This window comes from Salvia splendens, chromosome 21 (genome assembly GCF_004379255.2).
Source record: "Salvia splendens isolate huo1 chromosome 21, SspV2, whole genome shotgun sequence".
In the NCBI taxonomy this organism is placed as follows: Eukaryota; Viridiplantae; Streptophyta; class Magnoliopsida; order Lamiales; family Lamiaceae; genus Salvia; species Salvia splendens.
The window spans coordinates 20,804,402-20,830,885 of record NC_056052.1 but is presented as its reverse complement, the minus strand read 5'-3'; the positions used below and the strand labels follow the sequence as shown (position 1 = coordinate 20,830,885).

Below are 26,484 nucleotides of genomic sequence, written 5' to 3'. Positions count from 1 at the left end.
CCGGCGGTTTGGTCAACAAAAACCGTCTGACGACCTGCAACGTATCAGGCTCGTGTTCCGCACTGGAACCGGAAAACAGCCGGTTTCACGGTTAACCGCGGGAACCGGCGGTTAACCGCCGGTTACGGCCAAAAAACAGCCTAAAAAAGCTTCCACCGCCTGACGCATCAGATGCCTCGCCGGAACCGTGAAACCGCCGGTTAACCGGAACCGGAACCGGACTGCGGTTCCAAATACGACGGTTCCGGTTCGAAAAAATCGTCGCGGTTCTGGTTCGGCGGTTAACCGCCGGAACTGGAAACCGTGGGCATGTCTAGGTCGGCTGGATGGGGTACCAGGGGAAGGGGATTGGCACCGGAGCCATGGCAGTGTGCATTGCTGGGTAGGCAATGCACCGCTCGAGTGGGGGGTGGTATTTTTGGCCATGGTATATTTTTAACTTACATTCAAAACTCTATAAATACGAACACATTTTCACAATTTATTTCATACCTTCACTCGTTCTCTACCTACATATTTTTTAATATGTGTTTATGTCTAACGTTGTTTAGAAGTACTATTGTAATAATGATCATTACCATTTAATTTCTCGAGGGTTTAAATTATACTACGACATAAATATAGAACTTAGGTTTCATTTTTGTCACCTTTTTACATGATCAACTTGCTAATAAAATTCTTAAGTTAATAATAAAAATAATATTACTACATTTAAAATATATCTATGTCGTGTATCACTTAATCATGTTAAACAATAGATTATACGAACGCGCAACCCTTCTAGTGGTTTCAAGCATACCATTTGCCATTTTCAGGATATCATAGCAATTACGTTTTAATACTAACAAGTAAACACCAAGTTGCACAACTGTTAGTATATAAAATTCTTTTGTTCTTCTTAATTTATGAACTCCATGTGAATATCATTGATCCATGTTAGTATCATATCTACATAATTTCGGTGAGATAAAGATTGAGAGAAATAAAACTATTTGTTTGAATAAAAACAAAAGCCCCTCAAAAAATAATTAGAATTAAAGCATCATGGAAAATGAAAAACATACATACTTGAATAAATAACAAAAAGCACTATTCATGTTGACAATAATGCTTGCAAAACTAAAATACATGAATGAAAAGAATTGATGAAAAAAAACTGTGTACTATATTCTAATGTATACATATATATAGGCAGAGTGAGCATTTTGATAGAAAAGGCGAGCATTAAGTTTAACGTTGAGGCCGGCTTTCTAGGCGAATGTAGTCGTACAGGACACCGGTGAATGGGTTTCCATCTCGCGCTTGCCTCAGATATATTGTATTTCTTCCTTCAACCAACTAACATCCTGATATTGTTACACTGTACAGTTTGTAAAGCCCATGTATCCCATGCCTAGCAATCGCGTTGTCTCTCCCAATCCTCCCCGTTGATAAATGAGGTCGTTGGTTGTTGTTGTTGATCCCTACTTGTATTTCTGCAAAACTCGAAGATGCCAACGCAACCCTCAACTGTAACTTCCTCTCCTCACCACCTTTCCTAAGTTGAACACAATTTTCCATGTTGTTGGGACATACTCTTTATTCACATGCCTACAAAAGTATATTTCACATTAATTCAAATATCTTTATAAATGAGCTTGCTAGTTGCTAATATGATATAGATGCATACCTGTTTACATGGGCGAAAAACCAGTCTTTCCGATAATCGCTGGCTCCAACAGTGTAAACGAGATCGTGATGAGGATACAAATCTGTGTATCTGTTCCACAGGCCATATTGCCTGTAGATTTCTGTATGGTTGATGAATAGTTTATTTACTAAGAGAGGGTTTGGATCCGGGACATAGAACTCGGCTGCAGTGCGATCTGGGATCCCTATTTCCCAGAGCATTGGACCATTTCTTGGACTAGCGTACACAGTATCGCCTATTTGAACTTGCTCCCCTGGTTGGATTGTAATCTCGCCGTGGTGTTTGTAGTCTCCAATGACGCTCGGAACCCAAATGTACAAGTTGTATGTGTCTGGTCTAACACCTTTTATACTGAAGTAGCCTTTGTCGTCCGTTCGTGTCCAAAATTGATAGCCCTGACAAAACAGGAATTTAGCAAAATCCTCTTATGATTTGTTTATAACTAGTATACTTAATTTAGTAACTATGTAACCTTAGAGTCATCTTGCCATGATCCAACATCTCCGAGTGGGGCCAATCCCACATATGCTGATTTGGCTATCTCAGTTTCCTTGTCTTGTACTAACAGTCGTCCTCTGATTGCACCGCATTGATTGGCACCCGGAAAATCTGGTGATTGTGGGAAATCATATGCCCATTTCTTCCTCTCTTTTGCTGTCTGATTTATAGAAAACTGAAATGAATACTTTTTTCAACTGCAATTTAAGGTTTGTGCATTGCAAGTAAAGAAAAAAGGACCCGTCTCTTGGCATCTTCCCAAATGGCAGTAGAGTTATTGTTGCGATCCGAGTTGAGGTAGACGAAAACATGGCCAAACACCTTCTTCCAATGCTCTCCGTTGCGCAATCTAACTCCATAGTTGACACCAGCATAATGTGCACTGCAAAACGTCTGTCCGTGAAAAAAGCAATGCACATATATGTTAATTAGTCCATAATTCCATATTGTGAAGTGGTGATAAGACTAACAGCTAAGGAAGTTGGGCCGGCATGTGACGTGAGGTCTTGTTTGACAGGGCCACCGCCTCTGAATTCATCACCAGGCATCACCACTCAAAATCCGACACGCTGGCCAGTAGAGCTGATCCAGCCATGCACGTGGTTATCTTCGTTATTGCACGAGTACTGGTACTTGTCATCCACCTTATTCATTCATTACACTTTTCAATACACTACTTGGTTTTCATATTCATAAAACTGAATCCATGTTCATTCCCATACGTCTCCCCTTAGTCGAGGGTTGCTAGAATGCGTTATCAGAACAGCTTCCCGATAATCAAGGGTATCCCCTACTTTTCTGTCATTGTCAGATGGCATGATCCTTTGCTTGTTGTCTGATATTACCTTGTAATGAAACCTACACCCACAAATTCATCAGCATCACCAACAAGAATGCTAAATATGATGCATGTATGATAAATTACTGATCCTTACTTGTCTTGGTGAAGCTTGAAGGCGATTCTAGCTTCGCCTATGTTGAGATCAGGCCATCCTTCCATATGCTCGAATATCGAGTAAGAGTAGAAACCTGAAGATCCGCGCAGGAGAATATACCTTTTATCGATATTGAGAGGCACTTCTCCATCAAGAGAGCGATCCCGTGTCTTCATGAATGAAATCTCAACTTGATCATCACTTTCTTCTATAACTCTTGATGATAACTTTGATGATAAATGTAGAGTTTATTTAAAGACTTACATGGGTGTCCGTTAACTGGAGCTTGACTGGAGGTGGTAACTCTTGATTACTCAGTGGAACTAATCTCCTGATAATTTGGTAATTAGTAATTAGCAAGAGAAATTAAATTAGAGTTATGAATAAATTTAGTTTAGTATTGACAACAAATTCAAAGGTGACAGGTTTCAGTTGTAATGAACTTCTCCAAAGAAGTTGGATTAGTTATGAAATTGAAGAAGAAAAAAAGAGTGGTATGGTTGGACGCCTACTTTATTTCTTGACTTCAACTGCACAAATATGAGTTCATAAATCATAATTACATATACCATGGAAATTAATTATTTAACCACATTCTCTCCTAATTCTACACCAAATACCACGCATATATAGAGTAAAAATATTTTTACTTTTCCATTACATAAAATTCAACATTGCTACACAAACCATGAAAATATAAATATGTTTACATTAAACAATGTAATTGGTAGATCACCGTAGACCGATGAGTTTTGTTGTCTGCTTTTGCCTCTAGGAATTTCAACATGAATTGTATGGAGTAGTATATAAGCAGAGGTTAATATGTATTCAGGCGAAAACATAGTTGGCGAGGTCCACGTTTAAATTCTCTTTCTTATTATTTTTCTACTTTAGCCGTTGTTAATTTTTTTTTTCTAATTCAATCTGACTCATTCTCTTTTATTGGTTTCGATTTTTATGTTTCAATTATTATTTTTTCTGTTTAACACCCGAACTAATTAACTTATTATACCAATTCAATTTATAATGATATGGTAATATAAGAATATTTATCAAAATACTATTGTTAATATATGAAAATTTATTGAAAGAATATTGTACTATTTCAAATAATTAATAACACTATGGATTCATGGAAAATGAAAATTACTGTACTATATAGTTCTCTTTTACATTAGAACGAGGAAGATTATTAGTATTATTAATAGCAGTCATGACAATATCGCTACCACTTTTCCGGGATGGTCAACTCTTTCTACATCAAATGTCGACACAGCCAACTTCAAAAAACACCCCTCAATTGTTAACAATTAAAATAATGACTTCATCACTATTGGAGATAGTTATAATTAATGGAAACTTGCATAACAAAAAGGACCATTTACATTAACATAATACTCCCATGTTAATTAAGTCATTTTTTCATTTTGGAAAGTTTCAGGATAATTGTGTCGCTTCTATTTTTAGTAAAAGTAACATTTTCTATTACTTCATTTCTACTTTATTCTCTCTTACTTTATTCACCATTTATTTGACACACTATTCTTAATCTTTGTGTCGAAAAGAAATGCATCTATTAATAAAGAACGGAGGGAATAGCATATCAACTTTAGAGTTTAGAGTAATTTGTCAGGTTTGACATCAACTTTAGAGTTTAGAGTAATTTGTCAGGTTTGACTTCAAAATAAATGTGGAATTGATGGGGTACGAACTAAACCCTAATGGCAAGCCCAATAACAGTGACGGCCCATCAGCCCAGAGCCCAAGAAAGAGTATCTGTTCGGCACCAAAGAGTTCGGCACGACCAAAGAGTTCGGACTCAGCCTACAGCTCGGTAAAAGCCGACCAGTCAAGCTCTCCTCTCAGATCGGCAAGAGCTGATCGGTAAAGTCCAGCAGTTCGGTCTCAGCATTCGACCGAACTAGGAGTTAGTGGACTCATGAAAGGCCTCCACGACCTCCGCTATACCCACGATCTATTTAGTGGTACGAAGCAGTTATTGAGCAGTTATTGCTCACCCACGATCTTGTTAGTGGGGCTGCAAACCACGATCCTAGTTCAATGTATAAATAGAACTTAGATCAGATAGAAAAGGGTTAGAAGCTCTCTAGAGATAAAATCATATAGCAAGTCTGTGTTGTAAGCTGTAATCCCAGATCAAGCAATACAATCTTGCCCTCCCTTTTTCCCGTGGACGTAGATTTACCTCAGTAAATCGAACCACGTAAATTCACCGTGTCGTAATTTATTTTTACGAGCATTCATCATCATCAATAATTCGCGGATTCATCACTGGCGCCGTCTGTGGGAAGCAGAGAACAAAATTTGTGATAAAGCGAATTTTTGATCCATTTTTTCCACCCAAAAAATGCATACCAGATCGCAGAATACCCGTATTCCAGCCCGTGAGAACCAGGAGGAAGCCAATCCATCCCATAGGTCGGGAAAACAGCCTAGGGATAAATCCACCACCAGTTCTCATGGCGAAGGAACAAGCCGCTCCAAAAACCGTCCCACTGAGTCTTCCCAGCAGCCCGATTTGAATGAGGCTGTCAAGCAGTTTTTGGCTGAAAAGCAGGAGGAATTCTTAACCTTCCTGCGAAAAAGCCAAAAGCAGCCGGAGACGAAAACGACGGATTCTCCTTCTCCCTCCGCACAAGAAAGTCACTACCGCAGTAGTGTCGCATCTCCCAGGAGAAAGAATCCTCAACCCCGACATATTCCTGTCCCTCCTCGGTACCGGAATCACAGGAGAACTCAATCTCCTCCATACCGACGAGATATCGGATTCGCCGTGTACGGAGCACTGAAGACTCCGTTCTCGGACGACATCACCCGAACTCCCCTACCACAGAACTACCGAACTCCGTCGATGACTTACGACGGGCTCGTGGACCCTCACGATTTCTTGGGGCGCTATCAATATAACATGGCGAACCAGGGTCTCAACGAGGTCCACATGTGCAAGCTGTTTCCCGAGCTGCTCATCGGGAACGCGAGAAGGTGGTTCGATAGCCTCCCCCAGGGCAGCATCAGATCTTACCGAGATCTAATGGATGCCTTCCACAGGAGGTTCTTTCAGAAAGCGGAAGCCCGAATCACTTCGGCTCAGCTGCTTTCCATTCGTCAAGGTCGCGACGAAAAAATTAGCGACTTTATGACAAGATTCCACAAGGAATGCCTGCAAGTAGACGATCTCAACGATCTGCTTGTCATCTCGGCATTCCAAAATGGAATCCTGCCCGGAGCTCTCTACAGGAAGCTCGTTGAGTGCGGTCCGCAGACAGCTCAGGAAATGTGGGACATTGCGGACCAGTACTCCCGGGCCGATGAGGCAGACCGTCGCAAACGGTCGTTAGACAGCTCATCGTCCCGAGGAGACAGAAGGAAGCCCGATCATAGCGATCAGGGGCATCCTCGCCGGACTCCATTTGAAAGAATTCAAAGGGCTCCGGTGCAAGACAGATTGGGACCTCGTCTCAATCCCGAGAAGCCGCCCGCTCAGTTCGTACCGCTGAACAAGCCGAGAGCGGAAATTTTCGAACTGCACTCTGACCTATTCGAAAAGCCAAAGCGGATGACGAAATCAGCCGCGCGCCGACCACAGGATAACTACTGCTCCTACCATCAAGACCACGGTCACGATACTGAGGAGTGCAGAAACTTGGCTGCAGGTATCGATGTTCTTGTGAAGGCAGGGACATTGAAAAAATACCGAAGTAAGCAGCCAAAGAAGAATAAAAAGCAGAGTGGTGCGAACTGCGCTCCTCAGGATCCGAAAAGGCAGCCGGATCCCGAAGACGATGACGAGCCGCAATATGATGGAGTAATCCAGACTATTGACGCGCTCCCTGCCGGGAAGACCAAGTCGTCCCTAAAGTCAGAACGCAGAGGCTCCAATCGAGAGGAGCCAACGCATAAAAGGCTGAAGCAGGACGAAGTGATTACGTTCTCGGCTGCTGATCCCGTCCCGGCCATCTCTCCTCACCAAGACGCCATTGTCATCCAAGCCGGAGTGGCAAACAAACTGATCCACAGGGTGTTTGTGGATACAGGAGCGTCGGTTAGCATTCTTTTTAAAGAGTGCTTCGACAAACTAGAAGTGGACCCAGCTCGGCTCAGTCCGGCTCCGCTTCCCCTGAAGAGCTTCACTCAGGAGGACACCCGCCCTGAAGGTATTATCAGCCTTCCGATCACGGTGGGGAAAGCGCCTACTAGCTCCAGTACGATGATTGAGTTTTTCGTGGTGAAAGCTCGGTCCCCGTACAACGTCATCCTGGGAAGAGACTGGCTCAACACAGTTCGGGCCGTTTGCTCCACCTATCACCTCACCATCAAGATCCCTACTAAAGGAGGGATAGCGGTCATCCGAGGTGACCAAAAGAGAGCAAAGGAATGTCTGCAAATTGCGCTTAGAAGTGCCGAGCAGTCAGATCGGCACCACCAAGCATAGCAATCACAGCAGCCGGAGTCAGAGGCGATGACCGAAGTCATACCGGAGCCGAACTCGATGACAGTTCAGCTGTACGAAGACGATCCATCCAGAACGGTTAAGATCGGCTTCGCGGGAACGCCCCTACTTCGGGAAAAAACCATCCAGCTCCTCAAGGAGTATAAAGACGTCTTTGCATGGTCTCCGTTGGACATGACCGGAGTGCCCCCCGAGGTAATCACTCATCGGTTAAATATTGATCCTTCAGTCCGGCCGATAAAACAGAAGCAAAGACTCTTTGCGGCAGAACGAAGTCAAGTCATCCATGACGAAGTCCGTCAATTATTGAAGGCGGATGTGTTATTCGAAGTGAAGTATCCTTCGTGGGTGGCCAATCCTGTCATGATCAAGAAAAAGGAAGGAGGATGGCGGATGTGCATAGATTTCACCGATCTAAATAAGCACTGTCCCAAAGATTGCTATCCCCTTCCGAACATAGATAAAAAAGTAGAAGCTTTGATAGGCTTTGAAATTTTTTGTTTTCTTGATCTGTACAAAGGATACCATCAAGTTTTAATGGATGAGATTGACGCTTCAAAAACGGCCTTCATTACTGATTTCGGCATTTTCGCTTATAAAAAGATGCCATTCGGTTTAAAGAATGCCGGAGCCACTTATCAAAGGATGGTAGACAAGCTTTTTCGGCACCTGATTGGAAAGGAGGTCGAAGTGTATGTTGACGATATAGTCGTCAAAAGCAAAAGCACTTCGGAGTACGAGCACAACCTCAAGTCCACTCTCGACGTGCTCAAGAAAGCCAACCTCAAACTTAATCCCCAAAAGTGTACCTTTTTGGTAGATTCGGGAAAGTTTCTGGGTTGTTGGGTTTCAAAGGACGGACTCAAGGCAAACCCCTCAAAAGTTCAAGTCGTTCAGAACATGGCAATGCCGAAGTCCATACATGACGTGCAAAGGCTAACCGGATGTCTAGCCGCACTGAATCGATTCCTTTCCCAAGCAGCCGAAAAGCAACTGCCGTTCTTCAAGGTGTTGAAAAAGGCACCAAAGTTCGAGTGGGGAGCCGAGCAGAAAAAGGCCTTTGACGAACTCAAAAGTTATCTAGCCGAGCTTCCTATTCTCTCTGCTCCAACCGAAGCCGAAGTAATATTCTTATACTTAGCGGCATCGGATCAAACCATCAGCGCGGTGCTTGTACGAGAAGAAGGCCTAAAGCAGCTTCCCATCTACTTTACAAGCCGAGCATTAAGAGGTCCAGAAACAAGGTATCAACCTCTGGAAAAAATTGCTCTGGCATTAGTAAATGCAGCAAGGAGACTGCGGCCATACTTCTATGCTCACAAGGTATGCGTCTTAACTGATCTGCCACTTCGGCAAGTGTTGACCAAACCAGAAGCATCAGGCAGAATCGCCAAGTGGGCTATAGAGTTGGGAGAGCACACAATTGAATATCTACCTCGGAAAGCCATCAAGGGACAAGCCTTGGCAGATTTTCTTGCAGAAGCAAAGTTCGATCAAGCAATTCCTGTTATTGCCGAACAGAAGAATTCTGCCAATGCCGAACTAGCACAGCCCTTGGAATCCGAAGTAGAGCCGCCGGACTGCTGGAGCGGATTCGTAGATGGAGCTTCAAACAAGATGGGAAGTGGAGCTGGTATTTTACTTGTCGCTCCCGACGGACACGAGGTAACCTACTCACTTCGGTTCCTATTCCCCACTACTAATAAAGAAGCCGAGTACGAAGCCCTCCTGGCCGGACTCCAGTTAGCGCAAAGTCTGCTCGTCAAATCTCTCAAAGTCCATTGTGATTCACAAGTCATAGTAAATCACATGTTGGGTACAAGTGAAGCTCGTGACGAGAGAATGAAGAAGTATTTGGACAAAGCGCAAAGCATCAGCCGAAGTTTCTCCTATTTTCGGATAATCCGCATTCCCAGAGCGGAAAATAGCCGAGCAGATACCTTAAGTAAGTTGGCCTCAGATCCGAACTCAAAGGCGGAAGAATTAATGCATCGAAGCATTGATGAAGCCGAGGTACATTCAGTATCCAGCTCGCCGAACTGGATGACGCCGATCTTGCAGTATCTGGATCAAGGACAATTGCCCGAGGATAAGAGAGAAGCTCGGAAGATCACATGCCGAGCACTTCGGTACGAACTTCATGAAGGAGTCCTCTTTAGAAAGTCTTATCTCCAGCCGTTATTGCGGTGCGTAGGACCAGAAGAGACGGACTACATCCTCAGAGAAGTTCATGAAGGATCGTGCGGTAGCCACATCGGAGCCAGAGCTTTAGCTAAAAAAGTTCTGAGATGGGGATATTATTGGCCAACCATGGTACAAGAGGCAGTGCAGCTCGTCAAGAAGTGTACGAAGTGCCAAATTCATGCAAATGTCCCAAGGATGCCGCAGACCGATCTATACACTATGCAAAGCCCTTGGCCTTTCATGCAATGGGGCATAGACATAGTGGGACCACTTCCTCAAGCTCCTCGGCAAATGAAATTCCTTATCGTTGCCGTGGACTACTTCACGAAGTGGGTGGAGGCTGAACCATTAGCTACGATAACGAGCTCAAAGGCATTGGACTTCGTCTGGAAGAACATAGTGTGCCGATTTGGCATACCCCACATCCTCATCTCGGATAATGGGACTCAGTTCACCGACAAGACGTTCAAGAATTGGTGCCAAGAGCTGAACATTCAACAGCGGTTCACTTCGGTCTCCCATCCCCAAGCAAACGGACAAACGGAAGTAACGAACCGGATTCTGGTGAAAGGGTTAAAAGCTCGGTTAGAACAAGCCAAAGGACAATGGGTAGAAAATCTCCCTCAAGTCCTATGGTCCTATCGAACTACGCCCAAAACCTCCAACGGTGAAACTCCGTATAGTCTGGTGTACGGCACTGAAGCCGTAATTCCGGTGGAGATCGGCATACCCAGTCCCCGAACTCTAAATTTCTCCTCAGAAATGAATGACGACGGACTGAGAGCAGAACTAGATCTCGCCGAAGAAAGAAGAGAATTGGCGTGCATAAAAGCAGCCAAGTATAAGGAGCAAGTAGCCCGGTATTATAACCAAAGGGTGAAAAAGCTTCAATTTCAAGTGGGAGATCTCGTCTTGAGAAACAACGAAGTAAGCCGAGCAGAAAAGCTGGGCAAACTCGAGCCCACATGGGAGGGTCCATATCGGGTGTCAGAAGTCATCGGCAAAGGGTCTTATAAATTGACTCACATGTCAGGAGAACAAGTACCCCGAACATGGCACGTCTCCAACCTCAAGAAGTTCCACTTGTAAGAGACAAAGTCCGGTCAGTCTGTCTTGTGTCTAGTTCGGTCATAGGGGTACATGTTTTTATTTGTTTGTTTTTTACTTGTACTTTTTACTTGTCGTTTTATAAAAAGTTTAAAGTTTTTTTCTTTCGTCTTTTTCATTTTTTCTCTATGTGTTTTGTCTCTATGTGCTTGTCGTCTCTTACAAATGGTACCAAGGTATATCGTTCTTTAAAGACTGATCCCCTTTTTAGATCGATTATTAAAGACTATTGTGAGTCCAAGCTTCTAAGGAGGATATAAGACCACAATTCAGCTTAACAAGCAGTCCGTCTGAAACGAACTGCAATAAGCCAACGATTGTGAGTCCAAGCTTCCAAGGAGGATACAAGACCGCAATTCAGCTTAACAAGCACTTCGTCTGAAACGAACTGCAATAAGGGAAAGTCCGATCCACGCGATAAACCTCGCCGAATTAGGACGACCAAGTTCGGTCAAAGAAGTTTACCTCATAAGACCGGGGACGACCATGTCTGGTCAAAGAGGTTTACTGCATAAGACCACTTCGGTTAACTGGGAAAGTCCGATCCACGCGATAAAACTCGCCGAATTAGGACAAGGGAAAGTTCGATCCCGGCGACAAAAATCGCCAAATTAGAACACAAACCAAGTCTGGTCAAAGATGTTTATTTCATCAGACCAAAGACGAGTCCGGTCAAAGATGTTTATTTCATCAGACCAAAGACGAGTCCGGTCAAAGATGTTTATTTCATCAGACCAAAGACGAGTCCGGTCAAAGATGTTTATTTCATCAGACCAAAGACGAGTCCGGTCAAAGAAGTTTACTTCATAAGACCAAGGACCAAGTTCGGTCAAAGAAGTTTACTTCATAAGACCGAGGACAAGTACGATGAAATTTTTTCGCTAAGCTGTAAATACAGTGTTAGAAGCGAAAACAAAATTTCATTTTTCAAATCTTGTTCGGCATACAACTCAGCTACCCTACAAAATGGCGTTACGCTATTACAAAGGACTATTCTACTGTCCAGGGTTGCTGAAGTTAAGCCACCTATCTGCAAAATCCTCTGGAAGCCGAGTTCGGTTGTTCCGAGCAGATGAAGAATAAGCAGGTCGACGAGATGCTATCCTCGACCCAACGCCTCTTCCCCGAGCCCGAGAAGTCCTAACACCTCGGCGATGAAGAGTCTCTGCAATAATCATCTGCTGATCTTGCTCGCTCATAGTCACAACTCCTCGGCGAATTTCAGTCCGTCCCTGTCTTGACGATTCCGGTTGCTCCTGAGCCCGTTCTCGTCTTGACGTTTCCGGCTGTTCCGGAGTTCGTTGTTGACTGGAAGTAGGATTTTGAACAAAGGAACCAGAGGCTTGATCTGGAGTGCGAGCATCTGTTGGCACGACATGCCGAAGGAATCCTTCTATGGAGGGGCGCCGAGAAAGAACAATGTCGTACCGAGAAGCCCAGCGCCGTAATGATTTCACAACTTGTTGGCAAGCCGAGCTCTCCAGCGCATTGTTCCTCCGGAGTACATGATATTCCTCCCACAGTTCGTCAACTCGACTCTGAACATCTGATATGGTCAATCCCCCGCGCACACGGATGTAATCCTCGTACGCAGTCCTCTCAGCAACGGTCGTATTCAGCTCGGCCTCCAGATCCTTCTTATCGGACTCTAAGTCCTTATTATCGGCCTCCAGCTTCACTAAACGAGCCAGAAGCTCGTCATTCTTCGTCTGATCGGCTATAGCTCTTTGCTCAGCTTCGTCTAAAGCCGAAGAGTACAGCCGTTTCCAGTGAAGTATCTCCATCTCCTTGAGTACAAAGCAGCTATATTAGTTCGGCAGCTGTACCGAGCAGATAGTAAAATACAACAGGAATAAAGGCGAGTACGAAAAGCTATACGAAGACAAGTGTAGAGAATTTTTCATTCACAAGGAAAATTTTTACACTAGGAGGGCTTCAAGGCCATTTTACAAGGAAGAAACTAGACTAAGAGAAGGGAGACGAAATCATACTCCGCCAGCTTCGTCTCCGGCTCCTTGGTCTGGTTCAGCTTCTTTCTCCTGAACTACCTCAGCCTCCGCCTCGCCTCCTGCCGGCCTCGCCTCCTCCTCCTGATCGGCCTCCTTCTCCGGATGCCCGGCCCGCTCGACTTCGGCCTCCAGCTCCGGCGGCTCGGCCTCACCCTCTCCGTTGTAAGTCGAAGCGGGTGAAACGGGTCCCACGGAGGCAAAGATAGCCTCCAGGTTCTCGTCCCGATCAGCTCGGCAACTCCGGACTCGGTCTGCAGAAAGCAGGACCGAAGATGAAGCGAGCTCCTCAAGGAGCGGCAGATTCTGAAGCCGAGCTGCTATTTCTCGGCTGTACAGAGGCAGCACGACGTCGGCCCCCTGCTCGCCCTTATCGGCAATTAGCCTTACCAGGCTACCGACAAAGGCCGAGAACTGGCTGCTCAAAAAGAGTTTCTCCGTGTAAACACGGAGAGCCTCCCCTTGGGCAACCACGGCAGCAGCATCGCTCCGCTTCGTCTGCTCTCGCTGGATGACGAGCTGGTTTTTGGCAAACTGAGCTTCATCCTGGGCCGAAATCCTAGCAGCTCTGGCCTTCTCAAAGTTAGCCTCAGCCTGTTCGGCCCGATGACAAGCAGCTGCCAACTTCCTCTGCATCTCGGCATAGTCATTGGACGCTTTGGAGAGTTCGACGGCGATGAGCTTGGAGAGCATATCGTTCCTCTGAAAATGAATAAAGAAAAAAGTCAACAAAGGGGCCACAAAAAATACAGGAAAAAAGCAAGGCCAGAAAATCAAGAAGAGAATTCACCTCGGCGAAGTCCGTGGGCCATAAAAACGGCTCACAGATATGTTCCGAAGGAGGCGCCAAGACCACGTCTTTCTCTGGCGCTCTCGGGGGCTTCTGGGCCTTCCCCCTCCCCTTTGCCGAAGTCGACTCCGGCTTCTTCGGATCCGAAGAGGTTCTTTGCCTTTTCGGAGTCCTCTCGGCATCAGACGCCGAGCTGGTGGTTTTCGGCCTCTCCGGCTCCTTGGACTCCGAAGATTTGCGGCTAGCCTTACTCAGCATGTACACTGCCAAAAAGCAAGAAAGCAAAGTCAGATTTTCTTCGTTAAAGCAGTAGAGCATAAAGATAAAGAGAAATCCTCACCCTCGGCCTCTTCGTCCGAAGACGAGATGTCGAACACGACGTCGCCCTTGACGAGCTCAGACTCCGTGTATTGTTTCCTAACTACGGGAATCTTGTTGAGCTCGCCATCGAGCTCGTCCAACGGTTCAGGCCGAGGGTGACGGATAACGGACTCCGGCCCTCTCCAGGGAAAACTAGGAGCCGCGGTCCTATCATAGTAGAAGAAGCGATTTTGCCACTTCGGCCACTTCGTTTTACAAAAGGCTCTAAAGGGCTGTAAAGGGATCAAGTAAAACCAAGACCCCTTCCTCTTAAATTGAAAGAATTTAAGGATCGCCTTCAAAGACAAATCCCTTCCTAACCTACGGAGTTCGGCAGCGAAGGCCGACAAGTGCCTCCAAGAGTTCGGAGTCACTTGGCCTAAAGGAAGCTGAAAAAAATCTAGTAAATCTATAAAGGCAGAAGGGAGGGGGAAACGAAGCCCGCATTCTAAGCAGGCCTCGTACACGGTGGCGTACCCCTCCGGCGGGGAGTCAGCCCTATGATCACCGTCAGGTACCACCGCCTTCCCCCCAGGAAAAAAGTATTTTTCGGGTAGGGATATCACAGTATCCTTACTCAAAATACTAGGGAAATACTCTACGGTCTTCTCCCCGGACTCTTTCCGGCCAGAAGACCCCTTATTCCCTTTCCTACCGCTACCCGACTCCGAAGAAGAAGAAGACATTTTTCTTACTTTTTGAAGATGAAGAAAGTCTGAAGAAGCTCTTGAAAGCGGAAGAAAATTTCTCGAAAAAGAGAGAGTATAGAAGACGCAACAGCAAAAGTGTTCAAATGAGGAAAAAGGAGCATATTTATCAGATCCGGGAAAGATTTCGAGATCGTTGCGCCGTTTCGAATCCCACCTTTTCAGGATTCAACGGCCGGATTTTACTGTCGCATTTAATGCAGGCACGCGCAAGGCATGTCCCCTGACGTCAGCCTCCCCCTTACCATTATCCAGAATGCCGAAGTGACTCACCTCGCCGAAGTGATTCACTTCGCTTTTCGGGGGGGGTAGTGATGGGGTACGAACTAAACCCTAATGGCAAGCCCAATAACAGTGACGGCCCATCAGCCCAGAGCCCAAGAAAGAGTATCTGTTCGGCACCAAAGAGTTCGGCACGACCAAAGAGTTCGGACTCAGCCTACAGCTCGGTAAAAGCCGACCAGTCAAGCTCTCCTCTCAGATCGGCAAGAGCTGATCGGTAAAGTCCAGCAGTTCGGTCTCAGCATTCGACCGAACTAGGAGTTAGTGGACTCATGAAAGGCCTCCACGACCTCCGCTATACCCACGATCTATTTAGTGGTACGAAGCAGTTATTGAGCAGTTATTGCTCACCCACGATCTTGTTAGTGGGGCTGCAAACCACGATCCTAGTTCAATGTATAAATAGAACTTAGATCAGATAGAAAAGGGTTAGAAGCTCTCTAGAGATAAAATCATATAGCAAGTCTGTGTTGTAAGCTGTAATCCCAGATCAAGCAATACAATCTTGCCCTCCCTTTTTCCCGTGGACGTAGATTTACCTCAGTAAATCGAACCACGTAAATTCACCGTGTCGTAATTTATTTTTACGAGCATTCATCATCATCAATAATTCGCGGATTCATCAGGAATATATATACCGTTTTTCTGGGATTAAATTTAGGCACAATTTTTTCTGGGATTAAATTTAGGCTGGCGCGACTATCGTATTGGTAGATGTAAATATATGGAGTACCAAACTTGGGGCATAAATCAGTTATTCCGCATATGGAATGTTAGATAATGAATAGTGATGTGAAGGGTTTTCAATATTTGTAAATTTCGATTCTCGTGCAAGGCTATTGTCCTCGATCCATATATGTTGCAAACACCACATAAGTCATCTTAATTATCAAAGCTTGTAATATCCATGCACTCGCGTGGACGTAGCTTCCATGTTGAGTCTATAGAAATAACAATCTTCTATAGGTACTCCCTCCGTCCCAACTAAATTCAGTTATATTTTTTTTTTGGATATTCCAACTAAGTTGAGTCATTTCCTTTTTTGACTAAAGATAAAACATCCAATCACTCTTATTTTATTATATCACCTACTTTACTCTCTCTTTATATTTCATATCAGGGGCGGACGCAGAAATCGTCACTTATAGGGGCTATTTTAAAAAAAAATTATTTAAACTATATTCATGTATTATTTAGCTCATATATAGGGGCTTTCTTATAAGAATTTGCATAAAATTAGTATAAATTAATAAAATTTACAAAGAAAAATCATTAAAAAATCATGTTTACCAAGGGCTTAAGCCCCTAGACCCTCCTATGTGTGTCCGCCCATGTTTCATATTATACTACTTTATTCATCTCTCCTATTTTTCAATATAATTTCTTAATTTTCGTGTTCAAAAATTATATATCAACTTAGTTGGGATGGGATGAAGGGAGTATTTATTAATAAAAAAATACGTTGTTTGGTGATTGATGTATCTTCCTCTTAATATATATTACTACCTTGATTGATGATTATATTGATGTATCTTCCCAATACATTGCTACTTTTAACAAGAAATATTAATTGCACCAACACGCTTGGGTCATCGAGCGTAGGTCTGGGAAAATATACCGAAATACCGCACTTACCGTACCGAAAAAATACCGAAAATACCGAATTTTCAGTATACCGTACTTTTCGGTACGGTATCATACCGTACCGACAGATTTAGGTACGGTAAAGGTATGCATTTTGTATATACCGTGGTATACCGCGTTATGCTGTAATTGCGGTATATACCGCAAATAACACGGTATACCACAAATACAGTATATACCGCAATTGCGGTATATACCGGAAATCACGGTATACCGCGGTATACCGCATATTGCGGTATACCGAAATCACGGTACGGTATACCGACAAAAGCGGTACGGTAACGATATCTAAATTTTGGTATACCGACTTTTCGGTATACCGCAATTGCGGTATACCGACAAAAGCGGTACGGTAAAGGTATGATTTTTGGTCATACCGCACGGTACGGTACGGTACTGTATGCGGTATGGCCATTTCGGCGCGGTATAACGTACCGTTCCAACCCTGATCGAGCTATTCAACAACAGACCATTTTTGTTCCCTCCTCCATCCGCTATTATTTATCACTAGTTTTTTGTATTCATTCGTCAATAATTGTCACACTTTACATTTTAGTATTAATTTTGATAATAGATCTCACCTTCCACTAACTCATTTTAGTATAATAAATATACTATAAAATCGATATAAAAAATTAAGACTCACATTCAACCAACTTTTTCCACCCACTTTCATTTACATTTCTTAAAACCTGTGCCGGCTCAACTTGTGACACTTATAGGCGGACGAAGAGAGTATATAATTTTTTTAGGTTATATATATACTACATCTATCCAAAGCAAATAGAGAAAGTTATAAATGACACAAGTTTTAATGCGCAATTAAAGTAAGAGAGAGAGAGAGAGAGAGAGAGAGAGATTTTGGGATCTACGTTTAGATGATGTATATGGTTAGTATTTGTTTAAAAGTTTCCATATTTAGAATTGGTCTGATTTTGGTGGACACCCGAAAAAGGTAAAATTAGTTTGTTGTTTGGTTTCCACATCATTAGTAGTGTATTGTAATGACATAAGTTGAAAATAAAATGATATGTAGGAGTAAAGTGTTGTTTAACTATTCCGAAACTAAAATGTTCAGATTTTTCAGGGACGGAAAAATAAGAAAATAGTTTAAACTTTTTAGTGACGGAGGGAGTATAATTTTTTTCATTAATACTATATTTCTATTGATTTTTTTGTATATAATAAATTAATGCACATACATAGTATCACATACTATGAGTGTTATTTAATTATTTTTACTTGAGTTAATTATGTACTCCCTCTATCTGTGAAATAATATCCACATTTGTTATTTTGGTCCGTCCAAAAAATAATGTCCATATTTACTTTTTTCACTTTTGATAAATGGACCTCACTTTCTACTAACTCATTACACTTACCTTATACTCCCTCAGTCCCACTTTAGGAGTCTCATTTGAGTTCAGCACGTGTTTTAAGAAATATAAAGGAAAGTTGGTGAAAAAAGATAGTGGAATGTGGGTTCTATTTTTATATATTAGTTTTATAATAAAATGTGAGTGCAAAAAAAGATAGTGGAATGTGGGGCCTATTACCATTTATGGAATATTCCAACCGAAACTCCTAAAGTGAGACATCCAAAAGTGGGACGGAGGGAGTATATTATAAAACCAATATACAAAGTGGGACCCACATTCCACAAACTTTTTCAATCCACTTTCTTTCACATTTTTTAAAACCCGCACCGAGTCAAAGTGGGACTTTAAATTGTGGACAGAGGGAGTAACTCATCGAAAGATAAAATGATAGTACATTTTTTTTCCAAATAATTAGTAGTATCATTTTTAAATTTATATATAAATATTATTTTTATGATAAATATTAAATATACAATAAATAAAATAATAAGTAAAAATATACTCCCTCCGTCCGCGAATAGGAGTCTCGGTTCGCTTTTACCATAAATGGTAATAGAATCCCATCTTCCACTAACTCATTTCACTCACAATTCATTTAAAATTAACACTCCCTTCGTATTCAAAAAAATAAAAACATTTGAAACGACGTGGGTTTTAATGCACCATTGGTAAAGTAAGTTAGAAGAATTGGTAAAGTAAGAAAGAGGAAAAGAAAAATGAATAAAATAAGAGAGATGAAAGAAAAAATAGTACAAGTAGAGTTAGTGGATTATGGGATCCATGTCCTAAAATAAAAAGATTCTAAAGTTTTTATTTTTAAAGAACGGCTCAAAATGAAAATAGTTGTTATTTTAAAAAAATAGAGGGAGTATATACAAGTGGGACATTCATTCCACTAACTTTTTTCCACCCACTTTTCATAACATTTTTTAAAAACCCGTGCCACCAAGAAATGAGACTACTATGGCGGACGGAAGGAGTATTTTTCATGTACATTTAAAAAATTACTACTCCATTATTTAACTTAGATTTGAAGTGTTTTGAAAACAGTAATGAAAATTAAATACCAGTCCATTAGATAATGAGAATGATTTTAATTGAGGTCAATTATGTAAGAATATTTATATTCTTATGTGACCTATGTATCTATTGGTTTAAAATTAAAGTTCAAGTTCATAATATTAAAAGCTAAAAAAGGGATTCTAATATTAAAGACGATACCGTGATGGATCGGTTTCGATTATAGAATTAGAATCGGGTGTATTGATAACCCTCCTCTCCTACCTCTAATTATAATGTTATAATATATAATACTCCCTCCGTCCTTTAAAAATAGAACACTTTGTAAACGGCACGGGTTTTAATGTAGAATTGGTAAAGTAAGAGAGAAGGGAAAAAAATAAGAGAGAAGGAGAAAAAGTAAGAGAGAAGTAGTGTTAGTGGAATGTGGGGTCCATATTATTAGTAGTGTTTAATTGTGTTAGGTAACACAAGTATATTTAATTAGGAACTAGGATCAATGACTATAATTAAATTCAACAAATTAACTTCAAATTTTCATTTTTGGAAATGGAAAATTGTATCCAGGGTTGGAAAACTGCTTTAACGGTTGGGAAATTGCACTAATGGTTGGAAATTTGCATAAAGTAGTTTCTTATGGAAAATTGAAGATGGTTTGAAATTTTCATTTCATTTTGGAAATTGACGTAATTAATAGATTTGGATTTAATGTTTGAAATGAGTATGAGAAATTGTTCTTAAATTGTTTACACAAACCAAATCAGTAAAGTACGAAATTGATTGCAGTAAGTCAATATGGAACATTGTTTATGCATTAATTGGTACGGAAAATTGTTTCTGTATTATTTATGGTGATTAATGCATCAAATAGTGCATTGAATTAATTAGTAAATCAATAATGATTATTGCATTAAATTGTAAGCCAATTCAACACATTTATTACCGCCTATGGAATGAAATGTAATTCCACAGGGTGACTTCTAAATTAGACAACACAAGATATTCATACAGAATTGCATCATTGACATTCAAATTCAGATTCTGCCCCAACACAATGATCCAACAAATGCAAAACATTCATCCAACAAATGTAACACATTCATAGGACAGTCACATTCAGACGCAACACATTAAATACAACCAGCATTGCACACCAAGGACAATATATCGACAGATATAGCAAGATAGTCACCTGATTAGAGATCAAGTGTCAAAACTGCCGGACAAAATATCACCAGAAGTTCGAGGAAAACTTTATCCGACTTAGGGCGCACTGTTCTCGGCCGAGAATCAAGGATTACAGTCTCGGATGTGGAGGATAATGTCTCAGATTCGTCAAACGACACCACCAACTCCGGCACCACCATGTCAGAGTCGTCAAGCAGATGACTCATCTCCGGCACCACCGCGTTCAATTCGTCGCACGGAAGGACCGTTTCCTGCACCACCGTTTCCAACTCGTCTCCGGCACCACCACCGTTTGGATCTGACTCGAAACGTTCACGAGCGTGACTAGGGTTTACAGCAGGTCTTCGAAACAAACTTCGATTTACATTTCGATGGAATCGTTGCTGAGGGCTACGGCTGCGCTGCCGACTAGGGGGTGTATCCGGAACGACGGTTTCCATTTCGAAGATGAAGATGTTTCAATCTCAATTTTAGATAGGGCACGATTAATTTAGGTTTAGGAATTGGGTGGGTTGGGGTAATTAATTAGTTGGGGTAATTAGTTTACGAGTCAGAAATTATGAGGCTAAATAGAAAATTAAGTTTTAATTCTAATGGCATAAGTGGTAAATAAAATGATGTGTGGGGTTATAGTGTAGTTGAAAACTTTCCATTTTTGATTGTGTTCTAATTTTGGTGGACGTCCAAAAAAGGAAACTGTGTTCTATTTTTTGTGGACGGAGGGAGTATATATATATATATATATATATATATATATTATATACTAATAGAATAAGTATATGTATGTATAAATGAATTGATTATATATGTGTTGCCGTAATATACTAAACTAATACTATTAAATTATGGCAGTTAGTATATAAAGTAATATTTGTAAGTGTGATATGCATGTATGTGACGTACGGATTGAGATTCATGAATCAGTTTCTTTAGAAACTGATTAACTGCTTTACAAATCAACGTGTCAATTGCTTAACAAAGCAGTAGTATTTAAAATGAAAAGTCACGTCCGATTGTCTCTCCACGAAGGGTCACGTATTAGTATATATAAAGGGATGGCCTATGCATGGATTAAACACACCAACAAATGCTTACAGATATAGTCGGCATTTATACACACATATATTTATATATATATATATATATATATATATATATATATATATATATAGGGGAGCGTTATTCTCCTTTTCACATCTTAGATCCTTTTTCCTTCTTAATATTACGCGTTAGATATAAGGCATCAACGGATCAGATTGATTCTATAAAACTGGTTCCGTGTTGCATTATAGAAGGTGGTTGTATGCATTACAGGGTTATTATTGACATTTGACGGAAAAGTAACTGCCACATTTTGGTATCTGCGAATAATGCACCACATGGTCACGAGTAATGCATATAATTGACTATATAATGCACAATATGTGAACTGCAATGCATACGAATAAGATGTACCATGTTATGATGTTTGGACACACGTTTCTTGTTTCCCCTAAGGGTTTAATAAGCTTAGGGGCTAGGGTATAGTACGTAGACACGTATGTAATCTTCACATGGTAACGAGTAATGGATATAATTGACTATATAATGCACAATTTGTGAACTGCAATGCATACGAACAAGATGTGCTGTGTTATGATGTTTGACACACGTTTCTTGTTTCCCCTAAGGGTTTTATAAGCTTAGGGGCTAGGGTATAGTACGTACGCATTAATAACAAATTATAAAACGATACGAATAATTCACCAAATTGTCACGAGTAATGGATGTTATTAACTATATAATGCACAATATGTGAACTGCAATGCATACGAATAAGATGTACCATGTTATGATGTTTGACACACGTTTCTTGTTTCCCCTAAGGGTTTAATAAGCTTAGGGGCTAGGGTATAGTACGTAGACATTACTAACAAATTGTTGTTATTGCAATATACGTATGTGCATTATTTGGTTTAGGTAGTGCATTATGTAGCTGTTAATTGTCATTATCTCAGTATATTATGCATTATTAGAGGTATTGTGTATATGGGTTAGTCAACGGATTGAAGATTACATACGTGCATTTAGTAATGTCTACGTACTATACCCTAGCCCCTAAGCTTATTAAACCCTTAGGGGAAACAAGAAACGTGTGTCAAACATCATAACATGGTACATCTTATTCGTATGCATTGCAGTTCACATATTGTGCATTATATAGTTAATAACATCCATTACTCGTGACAATTTGGTGAATTATTCGTATCGTTTTATAATTTGTTATTAATGCGTACGTACTATACCCTAGCCCCTAAGCTTATTAAACCCTTAGGGGAAACAAGAAACGTGTGTCAAACATCATAACACAACACATCTTGTTCGTATGCATTGCAGTTCACAAATTGTGCATTATATAGTCAATTATATCCATTACTCGTTACCATGTGAAGATTACATACGTGTCTACGTACTATACCCTAGCCCCTAAGCTTATTAAACCCTTAGGGGAAACAAGAAACGTGTGTCCAAACATCATAACATGGTACATCTTATTCGTATGCATTGCAGTTCACATATTGTGCATTATATAGTCAATTATATGCATTACTCGTGACCATGTGGTGCATTATTCGTAGCGGTTTCCAGCCATTATTAGATTACTTTTGTACCCTCATAATGCACAAAATAGGACAAATAATGCAACACGGGATTAATTACCCAATGTTGATCTTGACCGTCCATTTCTCTAATCTAATGGCTGATATTAAGAAGGAAAAAGGAGGAAATATAGGAAAAGGAAATGAATACATCCCTATATATAGCCATTAGATTAGAGAAATGGACGGTCAAGATCAACATTGGGTAATTAATCCCGTGTTGCATTATTTGTCCTATTTTGTGCATTATGAGGGTACAATAGTAATCTAATAATGGCTGGAAACCGCTACGAATAATGCACCACATGGTCACGAGTAATGCATATAATTGACTATATAATGCACAATATGTGAACTGCAATGCATACGAATAAGATGTACCATGTTATGATGTTTGGACACACGTTTCTTGTTTCCCCTAAGGGTTTAAAAAGCTTAGGGGCTAGGGTATAGTACGTAGACACGTATGTAATCTTCACATGGTAACGAGTAATGGATATAATTGACTATATAATGCACAATTTGTGAACTGCAATGCATACGAACAAGATGTGCTGTGTTATGATGTCTGACACACGTTTCTTGTTTCCCCTAAGGGTTTAATAAGCTTAGGGGCTAGGGTATAGTACGTACGCATTAATAACAAATTATAAAACGATACGAATAATTCACCAAATTGTCACGAGTAATGGATGTTATTAACTATATAATGCACAATATGTGAACTGCAATGCATACGAATAAGATGTACCATGTTATGATGTTTGACACACGTTTCTTGTTTCCCCTAAGGGTTTAATAAGCTTAGGGGCTAGGGTATAGTACGTAGACATTACTAAATGCACGTATGTAATCTTCAATCCGTTGATTAACCCATATACACAATACCTCTAATAATGCATAATATACTGAGATAATGACAATTAACAGCTACATAATGCACTACCTAAACCAAATAATGCACATACGTATATTCCAATAACAACAATTTGTTAGTAATGTCTACGTACTATACCCTAGCCCCTAAGCTTATTAAACCCTTAGGGGAAACAAGAAACGTGTGTCAAACATCATAACATGGTACATCTTATTCGTATGCATTGCAGTTCACATATTGTGCATTATATAGTTAATAACATCCATTACTCGTGACAATTTGATGAATTATTCGTATCGTTTTATAATTTGTTATTAATGCGTGCGTACTATACCCTAGCCCCTAAGCTTATTAAACCCTTAGAGGAAACAAGAAACGTGTGTCAAACATCATAACACAGCACATCTTGTTCGTATGCATTGCAGTTCACAAATTGTGCATTATATAGTCAATTATATTCATTACTCGTTACCCTGTGAAGATTACATACGTGTCTACGTACTATACCCTAGCCCCTAAGCTTATTAAACCCTTAGGGGAAACAAGAAACGTGTGTCCAAACATCATAACATGGTACATCTTATTCGTATGCATTGCAGTTCACATATTGTGCATTATATAGTCAATTATATGCATTACTCGTGACCATGTGGTGCATTATTCGCAGATACCAAAATGTGGCAGTTACTTTTCCGTCAAATGTCAATAATAACCCTGTAATGCATACAACCACCTTCTATAATGCAACACGGAACCAGTTTTATAGAATCAATCTGATCTGTTGATGCCTTAGATCTAACGCGTAATATTAAGAAGGAAAAAGGATCTAAGATGTGAAAAGGAGAATAACGCTCCCATATATATATATATATATATATATATATATATATATATAAACAAAAGTGCTCTTGATTCCTTATCCATTAAAGGGATCAAATAGAAGGCTTGAGGTCAAGGAGAGGATAAACATCAATAGCAGCTTAAGGGGAAACATCAAATAGTGGATCCAACCCTACATCAAATTAATAAGCATGGATGGAGGTTGGTGATCTATCTCCACTTCATAGTATAAATGTTGTGGTTGAATTAATTCAAATCTAGAATTAGATTTCATTATCGAAATCGGTAAAGCATCGAAAGATGGCTAACAGTTGGTATCAGAGCCAATCTAGATTTGGTTAATTCACCATTTATGTGTTTTTAAAATCGAAATTTAAATGGTCTTGATTTTCAATTTTGGTTAAATTTGCTTCCGCTTATGTGTTGGGTATTGTTTTATGAAATGATAAAACAATATAATGTTTTCTACCCATTAAAGATTTCAATATTTAAATGACATATGACTTGTTAATCACCAAAGTGGTCTTGTTATATTGCATTTAATTATTGAGCATGATGAATGTTAGTTAATTAATCATGATTAAAGAGATGCTATAAATGACATTAAAGTTTGATTGATCAATTATATTATTATTTATATACTTGGAGATCACCCAAAGGTGGATCATTGTATACATTTAATAATACGAAAAGGATTAATCATGTCTACTTGTGTCTTATGTAGTATGTATACCCAAAGGCAACATGTTTATTTGATATATGTATGATTTGATTAATTATTAAATAAATTTTTTTTAACATCGTTGAAAGTATGTGTATTTTAAGTATTGCCCAAAGGTTACTTGAATGCATGTTATTTAAAGTATTACAGTTATCTGAATCGGTGTTTAAAGTTCAAAGCACTAATTGTAAGCATGTATAAATGTTGCAGCTTCATCTAATATATATATGCATCTGCAAACTCTGTCGTAAAGTTCAATGGGCAGAACTATGGTGAATGGTCAGAACAGATCCGGTTTTCACTGGGTGTTATGTCACTTGACCATGCCATACTTACGGAAGATGAGCCTGCAGCCATTACGGAAGAAAGCTCCGAAACGGATAAGTCTCGATATGAGACTTGGGAGCGCTCTAACAGGCTAAGTCTCAATCTTATGAGGATGACGATGGCAGAAAGTTTTAAGCCATCTATGCCTAAGACAGAGAGTGCAAGGGAATTCATAGAAAAGATAAAGGAGTGTTCACAATCGGAATTGGCGGACAAGTCAATTGTAGGGAGCCTAATGAGTGAGCTCACTACAAGAAAGTTTGACTGGTCCCAACCTATTCACGATCATGTAACACACATGTCGAACTTGGCAGCAAGGCTCTCTACCTTGGGAATGGAGGTTCACGAACAGTTCTTGATTCAATTCATCATAAACTCTCTTCCTAATGAATTTGGCCAGTTCCAGGTGAATTATAACACCATAAAAGATAAATGGGATCTTAAAGAGCTAAAGGCCATGTTAGTACAAGAGGAAGGGAGACTAAAGAAGATGGGTGGCCAAGTTGTGAATCTAATGGGTCATGGAGGAACGAGCACCAGTAAGGGAAAGATAAGTAAAAAGGACAAACGTAAAGATTCTTCTTTACCTAAAGGCCCCAAAAAGAAGATTCAGAAGGAAAGGAAGTGTTTCTTCTGTAGAGAAACGGGACACTTCAAGAAGGATTGTCCGAAAAGAAAGGCATGGTTTGATAAGAAAGGTAAACATAACAGTTTCGTTTGCTTTGAATCGAATCTTATTGAAGTGCCTAATAATACTTGGTGGTTAGATTCTGGTGCTACTACTCATGTGTCTCATATTGAACATGGATTCAGTACGAT

At 40.6% G+C, this 26,484-nt stretch overlaps 1 pseudogene; it reads right to left on the bottom strand.

The window, feature by feature from the left end:
• Positions 1-1,230: 1,230 nt before the first annotated feature.
• Positions 1,231-20,701, bottom strand: LOC121784367 (annotated as a pseudogene).
• Between the last annotated feature and the right edge of the window lie 5,783 nt (positions 20,702-26,484).